The 25,777-nt window shown below is 40.1% G+C and overlaps 1 long non-coding RNA gene across 3 annotated transcripts in view; it reads left to right on the top strand.

Moving 5' to 3' along the window:
• Positions 1–2,604: 2,604 nt before the first annotated feature.
• LOC148116848 (uncharacterized) overlaps positions 2,605–25,777 on the top strand; it is a 36,169-nt gene continuing 12,996 nt past the window's right edge. The window contains exons 1-4 of one of the 3 annotated variants that reach the window (XR_015731437.1): positions 2,612–2,713; positions 7,072–7,232; positions 7,543–7,680; positions 23,436–23,467. This is a non-coding gene — a long non-coding RNA (uncharacterized LOC148116848). Of the gene's footprint in view, positions 2,714–7,071; positions 7,233–7,542; positions 7,681–23,435; positions 23,468–25,777 lie in introns of all 3 variants that reach the window. The other 2 variants (XR_015731436.1, XR_015731438.1) reach the window with 2 other exon arrangements.

The following is a 25,777-nucleotide window of genomic DNA, read 5'->3' as shown; positions in this document are numbered from 1 at the left end:
GTTTTCCTTCCTCTTCATTTCAATCACTGGCCTTTTTCACATCTGGAGATGGGCTGTTAGGGTGGATTTGTGCCAAGAGTTTAGAAAGCAAATCCCTTTATGATTATCATTAAATGAGATGTTTGTCATCCTTCTCATGTAACAGATTACCATCCTTCCTGCTTCATCTCAAACCCTTCCTCTACAACTGCAACCTGTTAACCAGGTAATTTTTGGGGGGGGTGGGGGGAGGAATTTAGCACTCTTCAAAAAGACTGGTGGAAAGAGCCTGACTGACAGATTACAGGTGCAGAAGACCTTCCTCTTTTAGTCAAGCCAGTTCACCTGCCATTAAAACCTGCCATTCAAAACCATTTCTACACTTGTCCTACCCTCTCTTACCACTCATTAAGGAAAATGTCTGGTGGTTGCAGGGGTGGGTTCCACTTACCTTTACTACTGGTTCGCAGCAGCATCACGGACAAGATCTGCATGCACAGATCACCCATGATGATGTCGTGGTGGGCGGGCAGAGTCGACGTCGTGGTGGGTGGGTGGGGCCACCCACCCGTTTTACTACCGGTTCTATAGAACCAGACAGAACCAGGAGCAACCCACTACTGGGTGGTTGCCTTTGTCATTATCAAGAGTTGTTCAGTGGAAGCGAATATGAAGCCAGGGAAATCCAACTTTTCCTTAACCCGTTCGAAAACTATAAGGAAAGCAACAGAAGTTTATATTATTACTGTGGCAGAATAGGGCTTGGACATCAGGGCAGCAGATTTTATGCCGGTATAATTTCCCTGCTGGCTCAAGAACTGGTGAATTTCACTTTAATGATGTGTCTGTGCCCTAAATTGATTAAAACTCTCCTCTAAAAGCTCTGATACAGCCACTTTTGACATCACCTAACTCTGATGTTTGTTAAAGCTGCACCACCTTTCTCAGGGTTCTGAAAGAGCCTGAGGAAGGATGCCACTTATGTAAGGAAGCTACCAGTACCTATTAAAATTAAATCAACTTTTAAAGGAGCTGCGAGATAGAGAGATCAAAGCTCCTGCAAGGTCCAAATAATATTTTTCAACTGTGCACAGCTCTATTTTTTATTTATTATATTTTATCACATGTCATACTTTCACCTGTTTTGCTTTACCTTCTGTTGCATTTTTTTAAAGTGGGCTTTTCCAATGCATATGATTGTCTGTGTTCCTAAATTCTGCATGATTTTTTGATGAATGAAATTTGATTATTCCAAGAGTCTGATTTGATTGGGAAAGGGTTGATTGTGAAATTGGCTAGTGACATCGCATACGGTATTTGCTTTTATGTGCAGCATATACCGCAGTTTAGTTATCCTACCTCAGGTAGTTTTCTGCAAAAAGCATCTTTCGTTGTAATTGCTTTCATGGAAATGCCTTGAAGAAGTCATGGAAGCAAATTAGACAGTTGCTTGGTACAAATTTTAAGGCTAAAATTATAAATTCAGTTGCAAGAACATATTGGATTTGCTGGTAGTTGATCTATTCATAATTTCAACAAACATTGTACTGTTGTTGGTCCTGATTAACTTGTGTGAAGCACAATGTATGATCATAGTAGAAAAGGAGATAGTAGAAAATGAGTGTTTCATATGCCTATGAACTTGATAAGAAAGCCAGCTTGGTATAGTGGTTGAGGTATATGGCAAGAAACCAGGAGACTGTGAGTTCTAGTCCTGCCATAGATACAAATCCAACTAGGTAATCTTGGGCCAGACACTCTCTCTCAGTCTTTGGAAGGAGGCAAGGGCAAACCACTTCTGAAATTTTGCCAAGATAAAATGTGGGATGTGTCCAGGCAATCACCAGGAGTCAACACTGACCAGAACAGGGTTCCCCAACCCCTGGTCCATGAACTGGCACCAGTCTGAGGCATGCCAGAAACCTGGCCGAGCAAACAAGTTGCATCCCCATCTGTGGGATGCAGGCAACATGTGAAACCACGCCTCCTCCGGTCCATGGAAAAACCCCTCTACATGGAACCGGGCCCTGGTACCCAAAGGGTTGGGGGCCCAAAGGGTTTGTTTGTGACTAGAAGACACAAACAAACAAACAAACAAACGACATAGTTCATATTATCATTTCTTCAAAAAGATAGTCCATGTAGCAATTACAATGAAACAATTATATTGCAGAGCAGATTACCTATTTATTTCTACATGGCTGCTCATGCAGAAATTGTTCTGGGACTGAGAATGGATTTAATATAAACCGCATGGCATTTAGCAGTTCCAAAAGAAAGGTGATTGACACTGTTTTCAAAGACGGTGGTGAAGTTCATTTTGTTACATTGTGTATGTTTGTTAATGTCTTGCACACATGTGCAAGAGCATGAAGTTCTTTCCACATATCAAGAATAGTTATTATATGAACCTATCAGTAGAAATCTCCCTTATAATACATGCATGTAGCCATCAACTGAGAGAAAAGAGAGAGAGGAAATAAGTTTCTTACTTAAATGGGACGATATAATTAATGTGAAATGTAACCTGGTCCTCAGAGATGAATGATGCGTACGGGTTTTTTTTTCCCAGTTTCCTCTGCTGTATAAACCGATGTGTCATCTGACCTATGAAGGATATGTATTGAGGGACTCATCTCCCCCACACAAATACGTGTTTGGTTTGACTACAGTTTCATTATACTGAGGGCCAGGAACAAGTCTGGTAGGAAGCTGAGGAGAAGAACATTACAAAGTAAGTTGTGCATTAATTTTGGAACAATATGCTGCTCAGGGAAGATCCTAATAACCTATTGGGTTGAGCACAATTGAGTTTTCTTAGGAATGCTGCAGCAGAACCTTTGTCCAAAACAGTTTTTATTGAAATATTTTGATTTTTAGAATCTCTTATCTCACTTAGTTTATCTCGCCCTCCCTCTCTCCGACTTGTCAGTGGTGGGTTTCAAAATTTTTTACTAGTGGTTCTGTGGGTGTGGCTTGGTGGGTGTGGCTTGGTGGATGTGGCGTAGCATGGCTTGGTGGGCGTGGCTTGGTGAGCGTGGCAGTGGAAGGATACTGTAAAATCTCCATTCCCTTTCGTCCATATCCTGAAACATAGGGATATGCTATATTACTTATGCTGGTTAGCACAACTATTAGCACTTCAAAGTCCTACCCCAGCAATAGACACAATGTCAGAGGCTCCCTGTGAAAATCAAATGGGAATAGCCAGGGCCTGCTGTAGCTGTCCTAAAGGAAATAAATCCCCAATAGAATGGATGGAAGTACTGAGAAAAAAAGGCCCTTTGTACCTCAGGGGCTTCATATTAGAGCAAAAGAAAACTAAACCATCAGTCTGAGAATGAGGATGATGATGATGACCAAGAAGAACCTTGGTGGCGCAGCAGACTAAAGTGCTGTTAAATAGCACCAGCTGCCTGCAATTACTGCAAGTTCAAATCTCACCAGGCTCAAGGTTGACTCAGCCTTCCATCCTTTCGAGGTAGGTAAAATGAGGACCCGGTTTGTGGGGGCAATAAGCTGACTTTGTATAAAAAAGAACATCGCTCCGGGGGTGTGTGTGAAAGCCCTACTAAGTAGGTATATACAAAAGTATGAAGGCTATTGCTTAACGCATTGTAAGCAGCCCTGAGTCTCCGGAGAAGGGCGGCATATAAATCGAACCAATAAATAAATAAATAAATAATAAATGCTATCCATTCATGTCTAACTCTTGGTGATTCTATCGGCCAGGTCTCCCCATATCTTCCATTATTGGACTACTTCTTTGAGTTCTATGCTCTGGCTGGTGATGGCTTTGATGATGTCCAGCCATCATTTCTTTGGTGGCTAAGAACCTTTTTCTTTTTACCGCTAACTCTTCCACTCTTTCTGCAGTGAATTCCCTCGCATTCAACCATTCCCTACCAAGTTCTCACCATCTGGGTTGGACTTCTGCTCCCACAATCCTGAGCCAAGATGACTATGGAGAAGGTTACTAAAATTGCCATATTTAGTTCAATGGTGATTATGTTTTTCTTAGGATGTAACTTTTTTTAAGGAGATCCATGAATGCATTACTTTGACTAGAATTGTTATCCATGTGGAGTTTTTATTAGAGAGGTATGGTAGCTTGCTTGGCTGCTGAGGCCCTTCTGGAACCCTTGGATTGACTGGGTATTCTAGCTGGATGTACATCCCTTTATTTGGAATGTGGATGTGTGTGCACACGCTTGTTTTTACACATGGATCTACTCTTCTGTGCATCTGGCTATGAGTTCCTCCCAAGAACGTGAAGTAATTCCTGGCTTCTGAAACAAAGACAGGCCCTCTCTTGTTTTTTAACTCCTTGCTCTTTTTTGGCTGTGCAATGAGGCAACAGGGACTTATATTAATAATTGGAAAAGTTGTGTGAAGCACATGGTTGCTCCGATGCTTATTCTGAAAGGTCAATCTGGGACATTTATCATTTGGAAGCGTAATTGTTAGTTCTGGAAACAGTTCTCCATCGCAAAAAGTGTTACATCTTGAGAAATTTCTTTCATCAGAATCATCTGTTAAAAAGGGGCAAGATGGAATTTTAGTAATATCACAACTGTATATGCCTAGTAATACAATAAGAAGAAATCATTCGAAGCAATTATTTTTTCATATGTTTTGTTAGGCAGACCATTCAGCTCCAGAGTTCTATTTAATCCACTCTGGAAATTTTAATAGGAACATTGGCATTTGTCTCTCATTTGAATCTCTGAGAATTTTCTTTTATTCTTCCTACATTCAATGATTTTATACGCAGTTAAATCTTCTACAACTCTTCAGTGTTCTAGAAACGGAGCATTTTGCTCCCTCTAGCAAAGGAAGACAAACCTAAACCAAAACTTTAGCAGGCCACTGCCAACGTCTCTGTGTTGTTTTCTGAAAGCCAAAATACTATAAATTGGATGGAAGGAGGACTTTGGATATCAGTTTTAAGTCCCCAGAATATTTCCATGGAAATAAATGAAGTTTGGTTTTGTTTTTCCTGCTGCCCTGATACTATGTATGTTTATTTGGCAATAATTTTGTCAGAAAGAGGTAATAAATCTTTAGAAATAATATATATTAGTAGAAGCTGGCTCCAATTTCCCATTCTGCCTTAGCACAATTTTAGCTCCTTTTAAAATGCTACATATGTATAAGTAATGGTTTGCCAGCAGCCTTCTTTGCCCTGGAATTACCTGGATGTTTCTTATAGAAGTTCTCTCTAGCCAAAATCTGCTTAACTTCCAAGGCCAGATAACCTGGCCAAGGACTGCCACCTGCTGCGATTCAAAGCAAAAATGCAGATTGTAGATGGGGAATAAGTTCTACGGGAAATAGGTTTTATCTACACCTGGACCCAAACATCAACTTTCATGTGCTTTTCTTGCAGATTTGCAGAAAAAAAGTAGCCTATTAATTGCATGTGGTGACTTCATTCATGAGAAACATATGTAAAAATACAATATTAGTTAAAAATAGTCTGTTTCATCAATTCCTGGTTGCAGAGAAGACAGTACAATCTGTCTACAGTATATCCCCATTCGGAGCACAAGCCAATTTGGGGAGAGGGGGTGTCGCATATTAATATTGCCAAGTTGTGCTTTCAGGAAGTACATGATTGATCAGAGCATCCTCCATCACTGTTTTGGTGCCTAAAGCTGAGACAGCCTTTAATTTAAGCTTTTTAAAAGTGTTTGCAGAATAGAGGGAAAAAAATCCTAGTTTGACACTTGTACTTAAACTACCTTGTTGGTCAGCTTTTTTTACATACCATATCAAGAATCTGGAGCACAAAGTTGCCAATATGCTTAACACATTAATGACTAGGGAGGTTTTGTATGCATGCATAGGCATCAAAGGTGGGTTTCAGCAGGTTCTGACCAGTTCTGGAGAACTGGTAGCGGAAATTTTTAGGTCGGAGAACCGGTAGTAAAAATTCTGACTGGCTCCGCCCCCATCTATTCTCTGCCTCCCAAGTCCCAGCTGATCAGGAGGAAATGGGGATTTTGCAGTATCCTTCCCCTGGATTGGGGAGGGAATGATATCCTTCCCCTGCCACACCCACCAAGTCACGCCCACCAAGCCACGCCCACAGAACTGGTAGTAAAAAAATTTGAAACCCACCACTGATGGGCATGCATGAGTTAATTTCACAGCCATCAGGCCTTGCTAGCTTTCTTGCTAAGGAAACATTTATTTTATCACAAGAAAATGCTTGCAGGAATCATTCATATAATGTCTCTTCAGCAAGCCAGATCCTCACCCAGAGAGTACATAAAGTACTGTACGGTGCTTGTGATGTGAACAGAAATGCTAGCTTAGCTTTTTGTGACAGGCAGAAGAACAAATCTCTAGCTGAAAGCAACAAGCCCCATAGCTTTAGACTCATTCATCTTTGAGCCTGCCAGATGGCAGGAATCTCAGGAGAGCCTTCTGTCTCATTCTGCAACTCTTTATAAATAAATAAGACAGACTCACACTAACCCTGCTGCCAACAGATAAAGACATTTCTCATTATCTGGGCTTTTAAACTGACTTGTCTACTCAAATCCATTGCAACTAGGAGGGGCCTTTTATTTCCTTTTTTCCTGAGGCATTTTGTCTCCTCTTTAAAATGGATCTGCTTCGATTCTTTCAGGATAATGTTGTATTTTATTTTAAAGCTATTATCGTTGGCTCCCTTACTCATTATTTATCTGAAGAAAATAAGACATGCATTGAATATGTAAACAAAATGAGTTTATTTTGGAGAGCTAAGTAAGGAAATCACAGGCCTTCTGGATTTAGTATAATACAAAGATGGGATGGGATATATATTCAGATGCAAAAGATTGAGGGCAAACGAAGAAGGGGACAACAGAGAACAAGGTGGCTGGATGGAGTCACTGAAGCAGTCGGCATGAGTTTAAACGGACTCCAGAGGATGGTAGAGGACAGGAAGGCCTGAAGGAACATTGTCCATGGGGTCGCGATGGGTTGGACATGAATTTGCAGCTAACAACATTCAGATGCACTTTTCTACAGTACTAGGATATCAACTACTGAGAATTCAAAGAAGGATTATTAATGGAAATTGTAAATTCTCTAAAACAGGTGTCGCCAATTCCCCTGGCCTGTTGGGAACCAGACCGCACAAGTAGTGGGCAAGTGCGCGAAGCTTCTTTTGCACATGCGTGGGAGTTAAGTTGTGCACGCGAAACCATCCCTTCCCCTCTGCTGCCACTGCCGCTGCTGCCGGTCCACAGAGCCAAAAGGTTTGGGGACCACTGCTCTAAAATATCAGTGCTTTTTAGAATATTAGAAAATAGGAGTGATGAACAACTGGGAATTCTAACAGACATGGTTTTTCTTAATTCCAGTATGAAAAAATTGCACCTGCCACAATCCTCCTTTTTTATATGTATTAGAAAAATTTAATTTTATTTGTTTCACAACTGCCCATCTGTGACTCTGTGAGCAATGTACAACAATTAAGCAAAACTACGCAATATGTAAAAAGGGAAGGCTGCTAAAAATGTACATATACAGAACAAATACACAAAAGTGTTTTGTTTTTTTTTAAAGGAATGTCGCAGATGGAGAAAGTGGATGGGGTTGAACGATGATTGAAGACATGGGAAACAGAGATAGAGACTGTTGGTAGAGACTGAATCAGCCATTCCCGGTTAGAACTCTGCATTGTCCCAAGAGTCTAATCTGAAGGTTGGTACGGTAAATTGCCATGAATGAAAAAAAAAATGTAGAAAACATTTAAGAATAATTTATTGATGGCATTGAGCTTTTCAAAAGGATTTTGAACTCATCTGCTATTTCTGGAGACTTGCAAAAAACCAAAAAAAAAAAAAAAAAAACCAAAGGAGAAAACAGGAGATGGTTTCTCCCTTAGCTTTTCAGACAGAGTATGTCTTTAGTTACAGCCCAGTTGCTATTTTGAAAACCTTCAGGACAGAAGGGGAGAGTTATGGCCTGATCAGTTTTACATTATTAACATCTGTGCAAATTTTAGAAGTCCATATGACGAGACTTCAACGTGCTGTCCAAAAAGGACTCTGTCTAGGGAAAGTGATTGTCTGGAAAAATAAATGATGGCTAAGCGCTGTGGTATTCTGCAAATAAAAGTTTGCACAGTTCAAGGGTTTCCTGGACTCACGGCTCTTCCTTGAAGAGCAGATGCCATCTGGGTTTTGGATGGCCTTGTGAAACTCAAATTATGCACAATTTGTTCTCAAGTCTCGGTTGAGAGGTCCTAATCACAGGCATTCATGCCTTTGTCACCTCTTCTTCTGATTAGTGCAATGTGCACTAATCGTTAGCAGATTTTTATATCAGACCCATTCAGTTGTCTCTAATAATCTGTACCGGGGTGAAATCCAGCAGGTTCTGAAGAACCGGTAGCGGAAATTTTGAGAAGTTCAGAGAACTGGCAAATACCACCTCTGGCTAGTCCCAGAGTGGGGTGGGAATGGAGATTTTGCAATATCCTTCCCCCAGGAGTGGGGTGGAAATGGAGATTTTGCAGTATTCTTCCCCTGGAGTGGGGTGGAAATGGAGATTTTGCAATATCCTTCGCCCAGGAGTGGGGTGGGAATGGATATTTTGCAGTATCCTTCCCCTGGAGTGGGGTGGGAATGGATATTTTGCAGTATCCTTCCCCTCGGGTGGGATGGGAATGGATATTTTGCAGTATCCCTTCCCCAGGAGTGGGGTGAGAATGGAGATTTTGCAGTATCCTTCGCCCAGGAGTGGGGTGGGAATGGAGATTTTGCAGTATCCTTCCCCTGGAGTGGGGTGGGAATGGAGATTTTGCAGTATCCTTCCCCTGCCATGCCCATCAAGCCACGCCCACCAAACCAAACCAAACCACGCCCACAGAACCAGTAGTTAAAAAAAAACGAATTTCACCACTGATCTGTACACATTAGGTCAGTAAAAGCATTTAGATAGAAGAGCATTACAAAACATGTTAGTCACCTCTCCTCCAAGTGAGGAGAACCATCTGAATTCTTTGCAAGGCTCTTTGTGCCTGCTTTGAAAGCTTTACCCAGTAGCTGGAGGTAGGCATTTGCATGCAGAGACTATGCTTCTGCTGGGATCATCAGCAGAGCGAAGTGGCTTGGTACACACACACACATATGTGCAAACAGTGAGGGACAGCTTGGGAGCAGCTGTGTGAACCTTTCGGAGGGCACGGACACTTTAACAAAGAGGAAATGAACTTTCCTTTAGACCGGCACATTTGATGAAGGAACTCTTTCAAAAGTTTTGCATAAGCCTAAAACTCAGGACATCTTATTTGGGCTTCTTTCTGAGGCTGCAGTCCAGGTCAGGCTCTAGGATCCAGAAGGTCTGCCTATGAATTGGCCAGCAGCAGCCTCAGGGTCTATAGAATCTGGCTGCTTCTGTCAAAATGAGGAATAGAATAGAATAGAATAGAATAGAATAGAATAGAATAGAATAGAATAGAATAGAATAGAATAGAATAGAATAACTATTGTCACTTTGGATGTACATTAATCAGCATATGTTAAAATGAAATTTGTTGCATACAGCTCTCAAAGGGTCACCACCTCCAACATATACCACATAACGATGACAGAATAAACAAGCAGACAAACAAATGAATGAATGAATAAATAAATATAAAATTATGCATATATCCACATATACCGGTATTATATGACACAGAGAAACGACACAGTCTAGTTCGGATGGATACATGTACATGTCAAGAAAAACGAATCTTGAGAGTTTACCAGACAGATGGCATAAGCAGTACTATGGCCCTGTGCTACAAAGTCTGCCAGGTACACAAGGAGAAAAAAAGTTGGGTTTCTCAGTTATCAATATCACAATTGGGCCACTTATTTTTCAAATCAATTTATAAGGCCATCCATCTCCCAACCTGAGTGGCAAACTGTGGGTGGAGGCAGATAAATCAGATAAAAATCCTGGCTGAACTCTGGAGGAAAGAGCCAGGTGTTCAAGATTTTGCAGGAGGTAAACAGGCTTTTGCCTGTCTCACCCCATCTTGTCAGCAGCTCTTGTCTGATTCAAAGGAGAGGTCAAGTTGCAGAGCAACAGAGATCCAATAATCCTGGGAATGGTGCACTGCCAACAGCAGGTAGGCAAGGGTCAAGAGGCAGTATAGCGAACTGGGCCCAGAGATGCCAAAAACCATTAGGCAGACCAGGGTCATGCGCCAATGCAGCCATCCAGGAACAGCAGCAGGCAAGTTGACAATGTTCATTTAGAGGAGCAAGCTTCAAGGGACAGCCAGACCATTTTCTTCAGATCTATACCTGACCTTTGATTGATAAGCAAGGACCAGGAAAACAATGTTGTCAGCATTCCAATAATGTACCCATAGAAATCAGAACTCCGAGGCAGGCAGGTTCCTCAAAGTTTTATTGGGTAGATCATATTGGCACAACTGGTGAAAGCTGACTCTCAAAGTTCCTGCGGCTTTCACCTACTTAAAAGTAAATGTTTCCCCTTTCCCCCAAGTCACTGATCGCATGTCCAATCCAGGAGCTGGCCAATTGCTTGGTTACTTCACCCCTCCTCTGGCCAGCCACCTGTGGGAAATGTCCTTGGGTTCCCACAGGAAAGTTTTGGCAACAAACCCCATCTAACTATTTCCCCCCCTCCTTCTGTTGTGTGGCAGCCCTGAAGCCTTCAAGATGGTCTCAGCCATGATCACTTCAGGGTTGATAGATGTCATTTCACTTAATTAAAATTAACCCAGATTCATTGCAGTGATTAAAATTATGACTCTTTGAGAGTATAACTGCTCTCACATTGAGATGATTTGATGACAACGTTGATAAGTGTAGTGGTGACCTCTTAAAAGACTTTCAGGAGTCACCTGTGCACCTGATTCCTCAATCTGTGCATCTCTGTTCTAAGGCTGAATTATAGAATCATTGACTTGGAAGAACCTTAAGGGTCCACCAGAACATCTCTAGCAGATGACCATGCAGCTATTGTTTGAAGACAATAGACAACTTACTACAATGTAATCGTTTCTCCTAACTCATTCACTTAGAAAGGAGCTTTATGGATACATAATAACTCCTATGATGATGATTACTTGCTGACCATGAAACCTGGGAGGACACTTTGAAGCCCTCCTTTAGTCAGTTGGGTTTCCAGGGTAGGAAACCCTCTTTTGGAACAAGAATATGAGAGAGGTAATAAACACTGGCTTGTCCTGCAATTTGATTGAAGAAATCTCTGCCCAGATCAGTTCCATTGCAAGGACATTTTATACCATGCTAGAACAGCCAAATCAATGGAGAAGACAATAGAGTTTGCTTTGTTTATGGCCTGAGGAGAATTTTCCAGAAACTGCAGTGTTTTGTTAAAGTGCCTTGGCCACAAAATTCAAACAAAGTACACGGCTGGGATTATTTCATGTATTTAAATTTTTGTGAGAGCAAAAAGTTACATGGTCCGTGTGTATTATATTTAGCTTGAGGTGAAGACATTCAGTCACCTTGGTTACATTTGAAATAATGCTTCCAAGGAAATAGCAGTTACACCCTTCAACCTCCAACACCACTGGATTGGTCGCCAGGAACATTTCTAATGTTACAAATGAACTGATTAAGAAAAACAACCTGTAATTGATATACGTGGCAGTGAGTTTCACTGCTGAACAATCATAAAGTAGATTTTTACTGGAGTTGGCAGAGTGGCCAAAGCTTGTTTCAGTGCACAATGCAACTGATTGAACATGACAATTAGGGCACATTTCAGTGGTGGGTTGCTCCCGGTTTGTACCGGTTCACAAGAACCGGTAGTAAAAATTTGTAGTAGTTCAGAGAACCGGTAATAACATTGGCTGGCCATGCTCCCGAACCGGTCCCTGACCCAGTCGCCGCTCGCTTACCCTGCCCACCTCATCAGAGGCTTTTTTTAAAAAAAAATTTAAAAGCATTTTTTCTACAACCTCTTCAGCTGAAAAAATGCTTTTAAAAGTTAAAAAAAAATCCTCTGATGATCACGTGGCTCAGCTGGGATCATCAGAGGCTTTTAAAAGCATTTTTTCTACAACCTCTTCAGCCAAAGAGGTTGTAGGAAAAAAAATGCCTTTAAAAGCCTCTGGCAATCCCAGCTGAGTTGCCTGATCATTAAAGGCTTTTAAAAGCATTTTTTTCTGCAACCTGTTAAGGTTGTAAAAGTAAAAAAAAAAAGTTGGCCATGCCAACCCAGTCACATTACCCCCCCTAAGCCATGCCCACAAAATAAGCCACGCCCACAGAACCAGTAGTAAAAAATTTAAGAACCCACCCCTGGCACATTTGACTGTGTGAAATGTATGCAGAACTAAACCATTGCTCCATTCTTCTGCAGCAATTCTGTAGCCGGAAATATAAGCTACCACAGGAAACGATACATTAGAAACCTGGTCATTCCATCAAAAATTATGCTTAGGGTGCAAAAATATATGCATTCAAACATAATTAAAATACTAAAAAACTGCAGAGAAAATAAACACCATTCATCCAGGAACCAAGAATTTGCCTAATAAAAATACTTATTTTATTCTGTCAAGAAATTCATGGTGGAGAGGGAGAATAACCATTTTCCTCTTCTGCAGCTACAAAATTGTGCAGCTGGGTAATAAATAACCACTTTTTAAAAAATCGCATTCCTGAACAAGAAGGTAATAGATGTTTTAAAGCAAAACCTACATGAAATTGCAGCAAAGCACCTGCTTTTCCTATAAGTGATGGAAGAGCAGAGATCAAAAAGAGAATTGTGTAGAAGTCTAAGGAGCAGGCTGGCAAGGTTTATTAAGGCTCTTTTGCTGGGATGTGGAATTGAACATCTTCTTCGTTCCACCTTCTTCTGCTCAAAATTCCAATAAACCATCTGTTTGAGAAGCAAAATGTTTATAAGAGTTACATAAAACAGCAATAATTTCCCCTCTGAAACAGAAGCTATTTTCTCTCCCCACCCGCACATACTTTCCATAACCACTCATGAGCATGTGATTTTCTCATAATCATGATGCAGCTTCTCCTTCTCGGTGCGCCCATCTTCACATATTCTTTCTCTGAAGCTGGGACAGAACAAGGATACAACAAATGCCGAATATATTACGATTCAGTTTTAAAAAGCCCCAAGATTCATAGGCATTTTGGGCTGTGCCCAGAAGAGGGCACTAATACTCAATGCAAAACACCTGAGCAATGAACACAAATTAATGGTGGAAAAAAAATTGTTTTTATGGATTGTCAGCTGCAGAACCTCATGTTGATGGCCAGATGTTATTTGCAGAGGGATGAGTTGTCAGGTTATAGTGGTTGCTTCTAAGTTAATTAAATCAGATAAAAGGTAAGGTAAAGATTCCCCTCGCACATATGTGCTAGTCGTTCCCCACTCTAGGGGGCGTTGCTCATCTCCGTTTCTAAGCCGAAGAGTCTGATGACGATTCTGTGGTCATGTGGCCAGCATGACTAAACACCGAAGGCATACGGAGTGCTGTTACCTTCCCACCGAAGTGGTCCCTATTTTTCTACTTGCATTTTTTACGTGCTTTCAAGTTGCTAGGTTGGCAGAAGTGGGGCAAGTATCAGGAGCTCACTTCATTACACGGCACTAGGGATTCGAACCACCAAACTGCCAACCTTTCTGATTGACAAGCTCAGCGTCTTAGCCACTGAGCCCCCACATCCCCCATTTAGATCAGATAGCACAGTGATAAAAATTATTTTCCAAGTTTTACAATTATTTTTTACTATTATTATCAGCACAAATCAATCCACTGCAGGTTGGAGGTCTCTCCTTTAAAGCTTATGGACTATAAACCTCCTTGATGATCTACGGCAGGCTGGTAGACAATTGTTTTTCTATTTCCCACTCTAGGGCTGAGAATGCCTGCTTTAAAGTCCCATAGGCGCACAAACACAATCACATCTTATACAACCTAAAATGGAATGAAGGGAAGAAATATTAATGGTGGGTGGTTTGGGGTCTTACTAGCAAAAGAGCACACAATATAGAGTATTGCTATATCATATTCAGAAAAAGAGTCTTCTTCAGCCTTTACCACACCCCTTCTAATATGAGTTCACCTAAAACTTCTGAACGTCTGTCATATTTAGCAGTCACATTGGACAGACCCCAGGTTGGGAAAGCCCAATAAAGAGCAAGTATGGCAGTGGAGGAACCATATCATTCAGAAGGCAAGTGGATCAGAGGTGAAATCCAAATTTTTTTACTACTGGTTCTGTGGGCGTGGCTTGGTGGGCGTGGCAGGGGAAGGATACTGCAAAATCCCCATTCCCTGCTGACTCCTGGGGGGAAGGATATTGCAAAATCTCCATTCCCACCCCACTCTGGGGCCAGCCAGAGGTGGTATTTGCCGGTTCTCCGAATTACTCAAAATTTCCGCTACCGGTTCTCCAGAACCTGTCAGAACCTGCTGGATTTCACCCCTGAAATGGACAGTTTTAGCCAAACATTCGCACAAGAAGACAATAACATGCATTGACTAGGCTTTATAGGGAGACACCCCATCTGACATATAGGGATATAATACAACTAAGAAAAGTGCTTCAATAGAAGGAAAAAAAATAATGTGATATGAACAGTCGAGAAGATGAGAGAGCAACCATCATAAGCAAACCTCTACCTAGTATATTGAATGGTTTTCACCTAATTAAAAGTAAATGTTTTTCCCCTTCACCAAACAATCAGTCACATGGTCCAATCAAGGTGCTATCCAGTTGCCTGGTAACATCACTCCTCCTTTCTCTGATCAGGTGTGAGAATGTCCTTGGTTCCCAGGAGAAAGTATTTTGTTTTGTCTACAAAACCCCAGCTATCTCTATTCCCTCACTCCCTATCCCTCAGTTCCAGTGTGGCAACACTGAAGCTCCAAAATGGCTTCCGTCAAGTCAGCTTCAGCGTTGACAGCATATTTTGCATGCATTAAAAATCCTTCCACCACCACCACCACTGGAAGAAAAATTTCTCAACCCAATGGAGAATTCGGCAACACAAGGACTTTTGCCTAATTATATTCCTATAACCTTGCTTAGAATCTGGCTGACATAGTGCTAGGATGCTTAATATGTGGCCTGAAAAATAAAGCCTCCTTTAAGAAAACTCTTGAAGTTTACATGATTCTGATGATCATAAACACGCTGCTATTTTTATTAATTGTATTGAAGTGCCACTACCTTCTTTTGTGGTATTTTCCTTCCCTCCAATTTCCCAGCCTAACCTAAAATCCTATAGTAAAGTATCCCATCCAAGTATTAATTGAGTCCAAACTTCCTTTTGTAGGTCAGGTTAAATATAGTTTGACTTCCTCGAAATAACTAAATATCCCTCGAAATAAATATTCTCTCCACACCCATTTGCTGCATTGTCCAAGGATCAAACTAAACCTTGCCTAAATCAATTCAGTTTGTTTTCTATGCCTTAATTTCTTCATAATCATCTATATTTCCCCTTCTCTCTCTTTCTCAGCTTGTGCTGCTTGCAATAGTTAATCCAACCACTTTCAGAGATGGTTCTGTAGAAAGCCAGCCAGGATATGCTCGTTTTTGTTTACCAGTTCTCTGATGAGGTCAATCAGAGCTTTTAGAAGCTTTTCTCCTGCTGAGTCTTCAAATATGGCATTGCTTATTGCTGCTTGGGTTAGATTGTGTAAGCAAGTTTGAAAGCCTATGGCCCTAGACTGCCAGGGATCTGTCCCACATTAGACAATGAGATCACATTACTCCACTTGAGCAAAAGGATGGCGTCTGATTATGAAGAGGAGGTGGTTTATGTATTTTTTTTAAAAAATTTTTTGCCTCTGACACTGTGTGGTCTTTTCCTAAGTATCACTTCATTCTACACTCCAATCAACTCCTTTGATAGCATTTCAAATTAATGGTTGGCATTTGCCACATACAAATCCACAAAGGCAAAAGAACATAGGAGAAATCATACTGCTTTGAAGCGCATGTAGTTTCAACCTTATTTCCCAGAAAGATAGAAATATTCTAATTTGGGAACCCCCTGATTTGTTTCACCCAATTTGCTTTTTCGCAAGTTAATGCTCAAGAGATGATGGAGGGAAAGGATAGCAGTTTTCCACTTGGGATTCTGGGATTTGCAGTTACAGAAAGAGGTGAGATCCCCTAGGCATGGAGAGAACGATTTGCAACCATTCTCTCTTTCCCATACCCCAAAGTCAGTTTCTGGCCATATTACCTAATAAAAGTGGAGGTTTTGATCATAACATCTTATTTGCCTAATTTTTTTTTAAAAAAACTTGTTTGCCTGAAACCTTGAACTAGTGCCTCTGTTCAATGGCTCAACAATCAAACTTTGATTGCTTGTTTTGTTTTGTCAGGGAAAAAAAGTCATGATGTTCACCATGAAGAGACAAGTCCCAGCACTCTTTTGCATATGTCCATGGGTGACACATGTAAAAAAGAGCAGTTATGATCACATGCTTATATCCAGGGCTGAAATTTACTTACCTTCCCTACCGGTTCGCAAATGTGCGCAGAGCAGTGGTGGGTTCCTCCCGGTTCGGTCCGGTTCGGCCGAGCCGGTAGCGGTGATGATATGACATCATCGAACCGGTTCTCCCCCACCCGCTCTCCCACCCCCCCACCCCCCACCCACATTATTCTTACCTTTTATTTGGTCCCACCCCCAATCTATTGCTGCCTCCTGAGTCCCAGCTGATGACTAGAGGGAAAAAACTGTTTAAACTCTTGCCGCGGGGCTTCAAAGGGCCGTCCTACAGCTGATCAGTGTTAAAAGCAAACAAATGAGTCGGGTCGTAAGTGCGAGGACTGGTCGTAAGTGCGAGGACCTTCCAGAAATGACTGACCAGCTAGCCACGCCCACCTAGTCACATGACCTCCAAGCCACACCCACAAAATAAGCCACGCCCACAGAACCGGTAGTAAAAAAATTTGGAACCCACCCCTGGCGCAGAGGCTTAAAATCGTCACAAAAAAGTGATGTCATGATGTCCGAGCAAGCGGGCAGAGCTTCCCGCAGCCACTGCTACCGGTTCACCTGAGCCGAATAGAACTGGCTGAATTTCACCCCTGCTTACATCCACTATCTTGAATTGATTCCTCCCGCCCCCATGGATCTCCCCCCATGGATCCCCCCATGGATCTGCTCCATGGAGAGGGGGAGGAATCAATTCAAGATGGTGGGCGTAATCATATCCTGTACATTCCCATCGCTATTCTGCAGACAAGAAGCTGAGAGGTCTCAGTATCCCATAGGGCTGTGCTCACTGATAATTCCGGGAGTTGTAATCCCAAACTATCAAAGGGTATATGATTGGAAAGAATGTGGTGCAACCGACAGATCCTTTGGATTGCAAAATATAATTTGAAGAAAATAACTTCTAAGCCTCATGTTAGATTGAAAATTTGTTTCTTCTTAAGATCATAGTCAAGTACAAAAAACAGCAAAAAAGAATATTCATGGCTGATTTCTATCTATAGGGATTTTTATCTATTGTCTACAGAGTCAATTCACTGAAATCATAGACCTAACTCAATTTGTGTCTAATTTGTTTTCAACGAGTCTAGTCTAAATATGATTAAGTTGTTTCCAGTATTATAATCAACCACTTGGGGTTTTTTTTGAAGTTGAGTTTAGTCTACATGTCTTACAGGCTTTAAGCTGTGTTCTCCATGGTTTGTGTTTTTGACATCGAGAACACTCAAAGCCCCTGTGGTAATAGTTTTAGAGGAAACTTTTACAGGCTTGAATTAAATATTTCATTCTCACACAAATGCATCAAGCAGTTGAAATATAATAGGATATAGGAGAAGGATATGTTTTCCTATATACATTCATAAATGTATATCCCTAACAATTGACTCACATTAAGGATTGTATATGCAATGTAAAAGTTGCATGTGCTCATATGAAAAGTGCATGATATCAGCTTACGCGTCTATCAATTATCTTTCCCCAAAACAGCTGTTATGCTTCCAGAATTAGAATCCCACATTTCAGCTTTGGCACTTATATTGGTTGCTCATCCCAAGGCATCCAAACAGAACAGATTTCTCAGAAGCAAATGCTTAATCTTAATCAGAGCTAATAATTTCAACAAAGAAGGCTGTTCTGAAAATTATGCTTTCTTTTACATCAGTACTTCAAGAAATTGTTTTGATCACCAGAACCCTGGTTTGAAACCAGACTTTCTTTACAATGAAAAAAAAGGCAAAGCTAGTAAATTTCCAGAAGTTCATGAGCATGAGACACTACAGGCAGTCCTCGACTTACATTTCATTTAGTGACCATTTGAAGTTACGTCACTTTAAAAAATGACTCATGATCATTTCTTGTACTTATGACCATTGCAGCATCTCCAAGATCATGTGATCAAAATTGAGACGGTTGCCAACTGACTCATATTTATGACGGTTGCAGGATCTTGGGGTTACGTGATCACCTTTTGAGACGTTGTGACAAGCAAAGTCAATGAGGAAGCCAGATTCACTTAACAACCATGTTACTAACTTAATAACTGCAGTAATTTGCTTAATAAATGTGGCAAGAAAGGTCATAAGATGAGGCAAAACTATCTCACTTAGCAACATAAATTTGGGGCTCAATTGTGGTTGTAAGTTGAAGACTACATGTAGATCTGGGAAATTGCTGTGGTATTTGAGATGATACTTTTTATCTGGTGCTGTATTTCTTTTCCTGTAGTTTAAAGCTGTTACGACAATATATTAGGAGGGTGAATCCAGAGACTAATGGCAGTGCTAGGTTGTGACACAAATAATTTTGCTCATTGCTAATTTCAACAATAGTGGCCTCCTGGAAAGACCAGGACAAGCACCTGAAGTAAGTAGAGTAGAATAGAATAATAGAGTTGGAAGGGACCTTGGAGGTCTTCTAGTCCAACCCCCTGCTTAGGCAGGAAACCCTATACCATTTCAGACAAATGGTTATCCAATCTCTTCTTAAAAACATCCAGTGTTGGAGCATTTACAACTTCTGGAGGCAAGTTGTTCCACTGATTAATTGTTTGAACTGTCAGGAAATTTCTCCTTAGTTCTAAATTGCTTCTCTCCTTGATTAGTTTCCACCCATTGCTTCTTGTCCTACCCTCAGGTGCTTTGGAGAATAGCTTGACTCCCTCTTCTTTGTGGCAGTCCTTTAGATATTGGAACACTGCTCTCATCTCACTCCGTTTCCTTCTTTTCATTAAACTAGACATACCCAATTCCAGCAACAGTTCTTTATATGTTTTAGTCTCCAGTCCCCTAAACTACTTTGTTGCTCTTCTTGCACTCTTTCTAGAATCTCAACATCTTTTTTACACCGTGGCAACCAAAACTGGATGCAGTATTCCACGTGTGGCCTTATCAGGGCATTATACAGTGGTATTAACACTTCACATAATCTTGATTCTATCCCTCTGTTTATGCAGCCTGTGGAGATGGATGGACCTGTGGCAGGTCGTAATAGGCCTGATGCATAAAACATTGAACAGATGAGGCATTGACTCTGAGATATGTTACTTGCCGAGTCTTGAATATTGGTGACTTTGTATCACAGATTCTCTCTCAGTCCTGTCAACCTCACAGGATGATTGTTGTGTGGAAAATAGGAGGAGAGCATTGTATGTAGTACCTTGAATTATACAAAGTAAAGGCAACCTGGAAACATATTAATGAACAAATATAGTATTCAGGGAGCAAATTGGAGGTTATTAGCTACCATGTTTCCCCCAAAATAAGTCCTCCCCCAAAATAAGCCCTCCCCTGAAAATAAGCCCTCCTCCAAAATAAGCCCTCCCCGAAAATATTTAAATGCATCCACAGCTGGTCCCCACCATTTCCTCTGGTTAGGGTTAGGAAGACAGAGCTGGAAATTAGGTAAGATGGCAAAAGGATCCCATCTTGCTCCACGTGCCCCCAAATAGTAAGATCTCCCCGAAAATAAGGTCAAGCGCTTATTTTGGGGTTCAAAAAAATATAAGACAGAGTCTTATTTTCAGGAAAACAGGGTATGTGCTTTCACTGTGGCTCCCAGCATAGCTTTAGAGATCTCAAGTACTAAACCTACCAAATTTGGAGATTTGGTGTCAAACGAATTCATTTCAGCTGTGTGATTTTTCTGTCTTAAAAAAAAAAAGCTGAAAGATGCATATTGAACATCTGGTAGGCTTAATATACTTATTTTGACTTTTAACAATTCTCTGGGATTAAAGAATGTATCACATGAGACCAATTATAAGCAAACTTAAACCCATAATGGAATCCAGTCACTCTTTTAAAAAAGGATACAGGAAAGATTCAGAACATTATTATTATTATCTTCCTCTGAAATAGGTTACTTGAAAGACCTCAGTTTTACTGTTCAGACCAATAAAATCCTAGATAGTTGGCAAACATGTTCACATCTACAGATATTTAGAAGAATATCTATAGCATCAATAGTCTGGCATTCTGTATAGAAAACAGCAGACACATATTTTAAGGCTGATAGTCTCATTTCTCTCAACTTGATCCAGAAAAAAAAATGGTCTGTATTGAAGGAACCTTTTACAGTCATTTGGAATAATGTATGGGCTGAAAAGTCCTCAAAACAGAGATAACTTACAAGGTGTAACTCAAATAATAATAATAAAAAGAGCCTTGGTAGTACAGGAGTTTAAGGCACCCTGTTATTAAGCTTATTAAGACCAGCTGCCTGCAATTACTGCAGGGTTCGAATCTCGCCAAGGCTCAAGGTTGACTCAGCCTTCCATCCTTTCTAAGGTAGGTGAAATGAGGACCCAGTTTGTGGGGGCAATAAGCTGACTTTGTATAAATATACAAAAGGATGAAGGCTATTGCTGAGCACATTGTAAGCCGCCCTGAGTCTTCGGAGAAGGGCGGCATATAAATCAAATTAAAAAAAAATATATTAAGTCTGCATTTAGTTGCTGTGTTGCTGTATTATATTTTTCAGAAAGAGAAAACCAAGCCACTGTAAATGGACATTTCTTCAAGAAAATAACGAAAGCAGAAGAGGAGTAAATTGGGAAAAGGGAGGAGAAAGAGAGAATGGGGTGAGGTGGGGAGGAGAATGAATAAACTTATGGAAAAAAAGAAGAATTTATATAGTTTGCTTTTCCACAATGCATGGTGATCAGAACAGAATGGGACACATCCACATGAGAGAGAAAAAGAATGATTACTGCCACTATTGGAAGCATAAGTTTTAAAAAATGTCAACTTCTTAGGCATCTTCACACTTTTAGTCAGGGACAGAAAGAAACAATAATATATGTAACATAGTTTGCATTGGTGTTTCTCTTTTTTTAATTCATTTCCCCAGTTCTTTTGTATCACATTGGCTATGTTTGTATGGCACACTTACCCCTATTTAACTGGACTGAACTGTGCTTAATTAGGCCATTTGCTATATTCCCTATAATACAGGGGGCCATGAAGTAATCAGAGAGACTGGGCCTATAGTACAGGTAGTTCTCGACTTACAACAGTTCATTTAGTGACCGTTCAAAGTTACAACGGCACTGAAAAAAGTGCCTTATGACCCTTTTTCATAGTTACAACCGTTGTAGCATCCCCATGTGTTAGAGTTTGCAGCAATCCAACCAGTAAGTAAGTAATTCACTAGGATTCATGTATAAAAGAAACTTCTTTATGTACAGTAATATAAAGCATGATGCATGTATACAATACCCATGCAGCAGAAGCCAGAACCAGAAATCAGAATCCAGAAGCACAGAGTCAATATAATCACAGAAGCAATAGAAGCAATAATACACACACACACACATATATATATATGTATAGACTAGATATATATATATAGACTGTGTGTGTGTGTATCACAAAATATAAATTTGGTATAAAATGGTTTGTCATGAATGCAACTGCTTGAGGGTTCCTGGATTGGAGCTGAAAGGCAAAAGGGATGCAAAGTATTTGAGCTTCAGCTTTAGTATCTGTCCTTCCAAAGTACAGTCAGGGTTTATTTCCTTTAGAATTGACTGATTTGTTCTCCTTGCAGTTCAGGGGACTCTCAAGAGTCTTCTACAGCACTACAACTCAAAAGCATCAATTCTTCAGCACTCAGTTTTCCCTATGGTCTTTTTTGTCCTTATCCTGTATGATTTTGCTTTTGTCCTTTGAATCTTTTTCTTCCTTATTGTCTATGGAGATTCTCAGTCATCCAGGTCATAGTTATCCCAAAGGTGCTATTTCAAGAGGCAACTGGACTTTCTTGTTTTTCTTTGAAGACATTTCGCTTCTCATTTAAGAACCTTCTTCAGCTCTGACCGGATGAACTGAAGAAGTTTCTTGGATGAGAAATGAAAAGAAAAACAAGAAAGTCCAGTTGCCTCTTGAAATAGCATCTTTGGGACTTTTCCTTCCTTCTTTTCCACATTCTCTTCTTTTCCTTAATCCTCCTCGCAAAGTAAGCTTTGGTCTTCCAACACAATTAGATTTCCTTTGCTCTTGGCTTTTCTTTTCATCAGAGGAGAGCCGCCTGACAGCAATCCATGTTTCCATCTACCTCCTCTCTTCTCCTTCTAACTCAGCCAATTCAGCTACATTTAGGGTTGTTGTTTTTTCTTTTACTATGCAACATTTGAGGCAAATGAGCATGAATAAATGAATGGATGATATATTTATAATAAATCTTGGTTCTTGTTAGGTCATTTTGGAGAAGAAAAAAATTAAAATTGCTGTTAAAATCCAGAAAAAGGGTAGAAGTTCAAACATCTAGTCACTGGGTTATATTTTCTGGATACTTTATGAGATTCTCTTTAAAATTTCACAACTCAAGTGGTGAATATTGTATTCGAATTGTTACATGTTTTAGTTGGTAGAATAAAACAAATGTAAAAATTAATCTAACTGTAATTAATCTAACTGTAATAATTAAAAATTAACATATAATATACAATATGAGTTTAGCAACACAAAGATGGAAATAATCTCTAATTGCCCCAGAATTTTTAATAATATCAATTATTAAACAGATCCAACTCTTACAAGTAGAACACAAAAAGTTGAAAATGAAGATTTTCTTTTTTTAAAAAAAACAAGATTATGACAGGTTAAGTTCATTTTAAATTTTCTCTTTAATTGTTCTTTTGATTACTTCTACATCCTTGGCCAAATAAATAATTGAAACAATTTTGCTACATTTCATGCCATTATATTCATAATAAATTTGGCTTACTTTGCCAGAAGAAAGTCAAACTATATAATTGGTGTTTTGAAACTTAGCTAATTCAGGTGAAATGAGGCCTCCTTATGCCCCCAGGCACTATTAAAACAAAGCTTGATAGAAAGATTGATGGATGACTGAAAATGACACCACCAACCTGTTATGACTGGAAACCTACCCCTAAGCAATTGTAGCAGCTGCTGTTGCTAAATGTGTATCCTTCAAAATTTCTCAATAAAAACCTGTGTTTTGTTTGATATTTACAGAGACATCTGATTGTTGAAAAGAACCATATGAGGTAAATGTGAATATGAGCTCCTTTTCATCCAACAGTAGATTGCAATGAATTCCTAAAGGGAAAATTAATATGTACCGACAATATTGCAAATCTGGCTACCAGATCTAGGTTGCAAAAAAAAAAAAAAAAACAATCCAAAAGCACCAGATTGCTATTAATGTACATATATATGGCAGCAAAGATAGAAAACTCTCTTTGCTGCCATCGAATGGCCATGGTGAGTTGTACAACCCAATCTGCTGCTTGCTGACTTCAACCATACGTCACTCTATTCTCTATTATTTGATTGGCCTCCAGTGTACAGCACACCAAGCTGTTGTTCAATTCAATTCAAATCTTTATTGTCAGTGCACAACATATGTACAATGAGATAGGTTGAGCTCCCTCAGTGTTGTTCATTTGTTTTTGAAAATTGAATGATTCAGCAACAGCAAAACAAGACAAATAGTATTTGTCTGCAGTAGCAGTTACAAAATCATGGGAAGTAATAATCTTGCTTTGTTGGTCAGATCCCATCAGAAATATTGTATCCAATTTGGAAAACACTGGTACAGATCATTTAAAGATGACCAACAAAGATAAGCTGGGAATTAAAAATTATGATTTATGAAGAGAAAGCCAAGGAACCGGGAGAGTTTGGTCTTTAGAAGAGTTGGCGGGTTATGATAGTACTTGTCAAGAGTCTGAATTAGGTATGTTATACTGTATAAAGAAGCTGATGTCATGCTCACTATCATTCCTGAACGTATGAAATAATAAATCTAAATGACAGGAAAGAAAACGGCAGAGGAGTGTTAGAAAAAAGTGGTCTAACAGTATGACAGAGTCAACAGAGGGGATGGGATCCCTAGAACTAAGGAGAAATTTCCTGACAGAACAATTAATCGGTGGAAAAACTTGCCTCCAGAAGTTTTGGGTGCTCCAACACTGGAGGTTTTTAAGAAGAGATTGGACAACCATTTGTCTGAAATGGTATAGTTTCTTGCTTGAGCAGAGGGATGGACTAGAATACCTCCAATGATCCTTTCAACTATGTTATTCTGTTGTTCTTTTATTAGATATGCTCAAACAGAGACCATTGGACCAGGATTCTCCAAATTGGATTCCTACATGGTCAGGGGTGGGTTCTACTCATGTTTATTACCGGTTCGCAACGGGAGCGTGCGTGCGTGCGTGCTTCTGTGCATGCACAGATAGTCAATTATGATATCCGGGCAGGTGGGCGGAGCCTCCCACCGCTTTTACTACTGGTTCTAAAGAACCAGATAGAACCAGGAGCAACCCACCACTATACATGGTGCAGGGGCTTTGACTCAATGGCCCAAATGCCTCAACCCAAATCTATGAGCCTATGGAAAAGAAGAAGTTGCTTCACAGTGAGAAAAAGCTGGTCTTTTGGCCTGAATAGCACTGAATAATAAAGCAACTCAGTCTGCCCAAAGAATTCAGATCAGCTGATAAAATGGCATTCAATAGGGATTAAAATCTTCCTCCAGCCAAATATTCCGAAGAACTGCCATGACCCTTGCTGCCCTTACTGTTATACTGAATGTCTTGGGTGTGACAGGAATGAAGGACTGGATTCATGCCATGTCAGTATCATTGGATCGGAGACATCATCAATCACCCAGAAGTTGTATGAGCACTGAGCATGTTATGCTATGCATTTCTGGAATCTAAATCTGACAAGATGAAGTCTTGCCTGTAGCCACTTTTCTCCATTAAAATATATGATTTTGCCTTGCCTGAATTATATAGATGCTAAGAAATTTGTTTTCATGTCATTTGCAGAAATTGGATTCAGCCACCTGGTAGTTCTCAGTATTTGACAGTATTTTGTTATACTTAATTAACCTTTCATCCTTTCTTTCTTTGAACTGTTCCAATACTATGGAGTGATTCTGGTGTCCCAATTTTTATTTTGTATCCATTGGTTGGTTTATTAAGCAAATTTATACATTTATCCAACAGAACAACTCCGGGTAGCAAATAGAAATATAACTTAAATCATCTTTTCAACTGCATATTTAAAATTGTTTAATACCTTTTAGTGAAAGATAAAACTAGAAGCAATGTGGTACTTTGGGGGAAAAAATCAAGAGCAATAGTAATTCTTATTACACAGCTGGAGTCCCAATGGATGGGTAGTATATTATCTTAAGAGCCGTGGTGGCGCAGTGGTTAGAATGCAGTACTGCAGGCTACTTCTTCTGACTGCCGGCTGGCTGCAATTTGGCAGTTCAAATCTCACCAGGCTCAAGGTTGACTCAGCCTTCTCTCCTTCCGAGGTTGGTAAAATGAGGACCCAGA

The sequence above is a fragment of the Pantherophis guttatus genome, chromosome 1 (genome assembly GCF_059756535.1).
Source record: "Pantherophis guttatus breed Tessera chromosome 1, ASM5975653v1, whole genome shotgun sequence".
NCBI lineage: Eukaryota > Metazoa > Chordata > Lepidosauria > Squamata > Colubridae > Pantherophis > Pantherophis guttatus.
The sequence above is the reverse complement of the archived record's forward strand: the minus strand, read 5'-3'. Positions and strand labels throughout refer to the sequence as shown.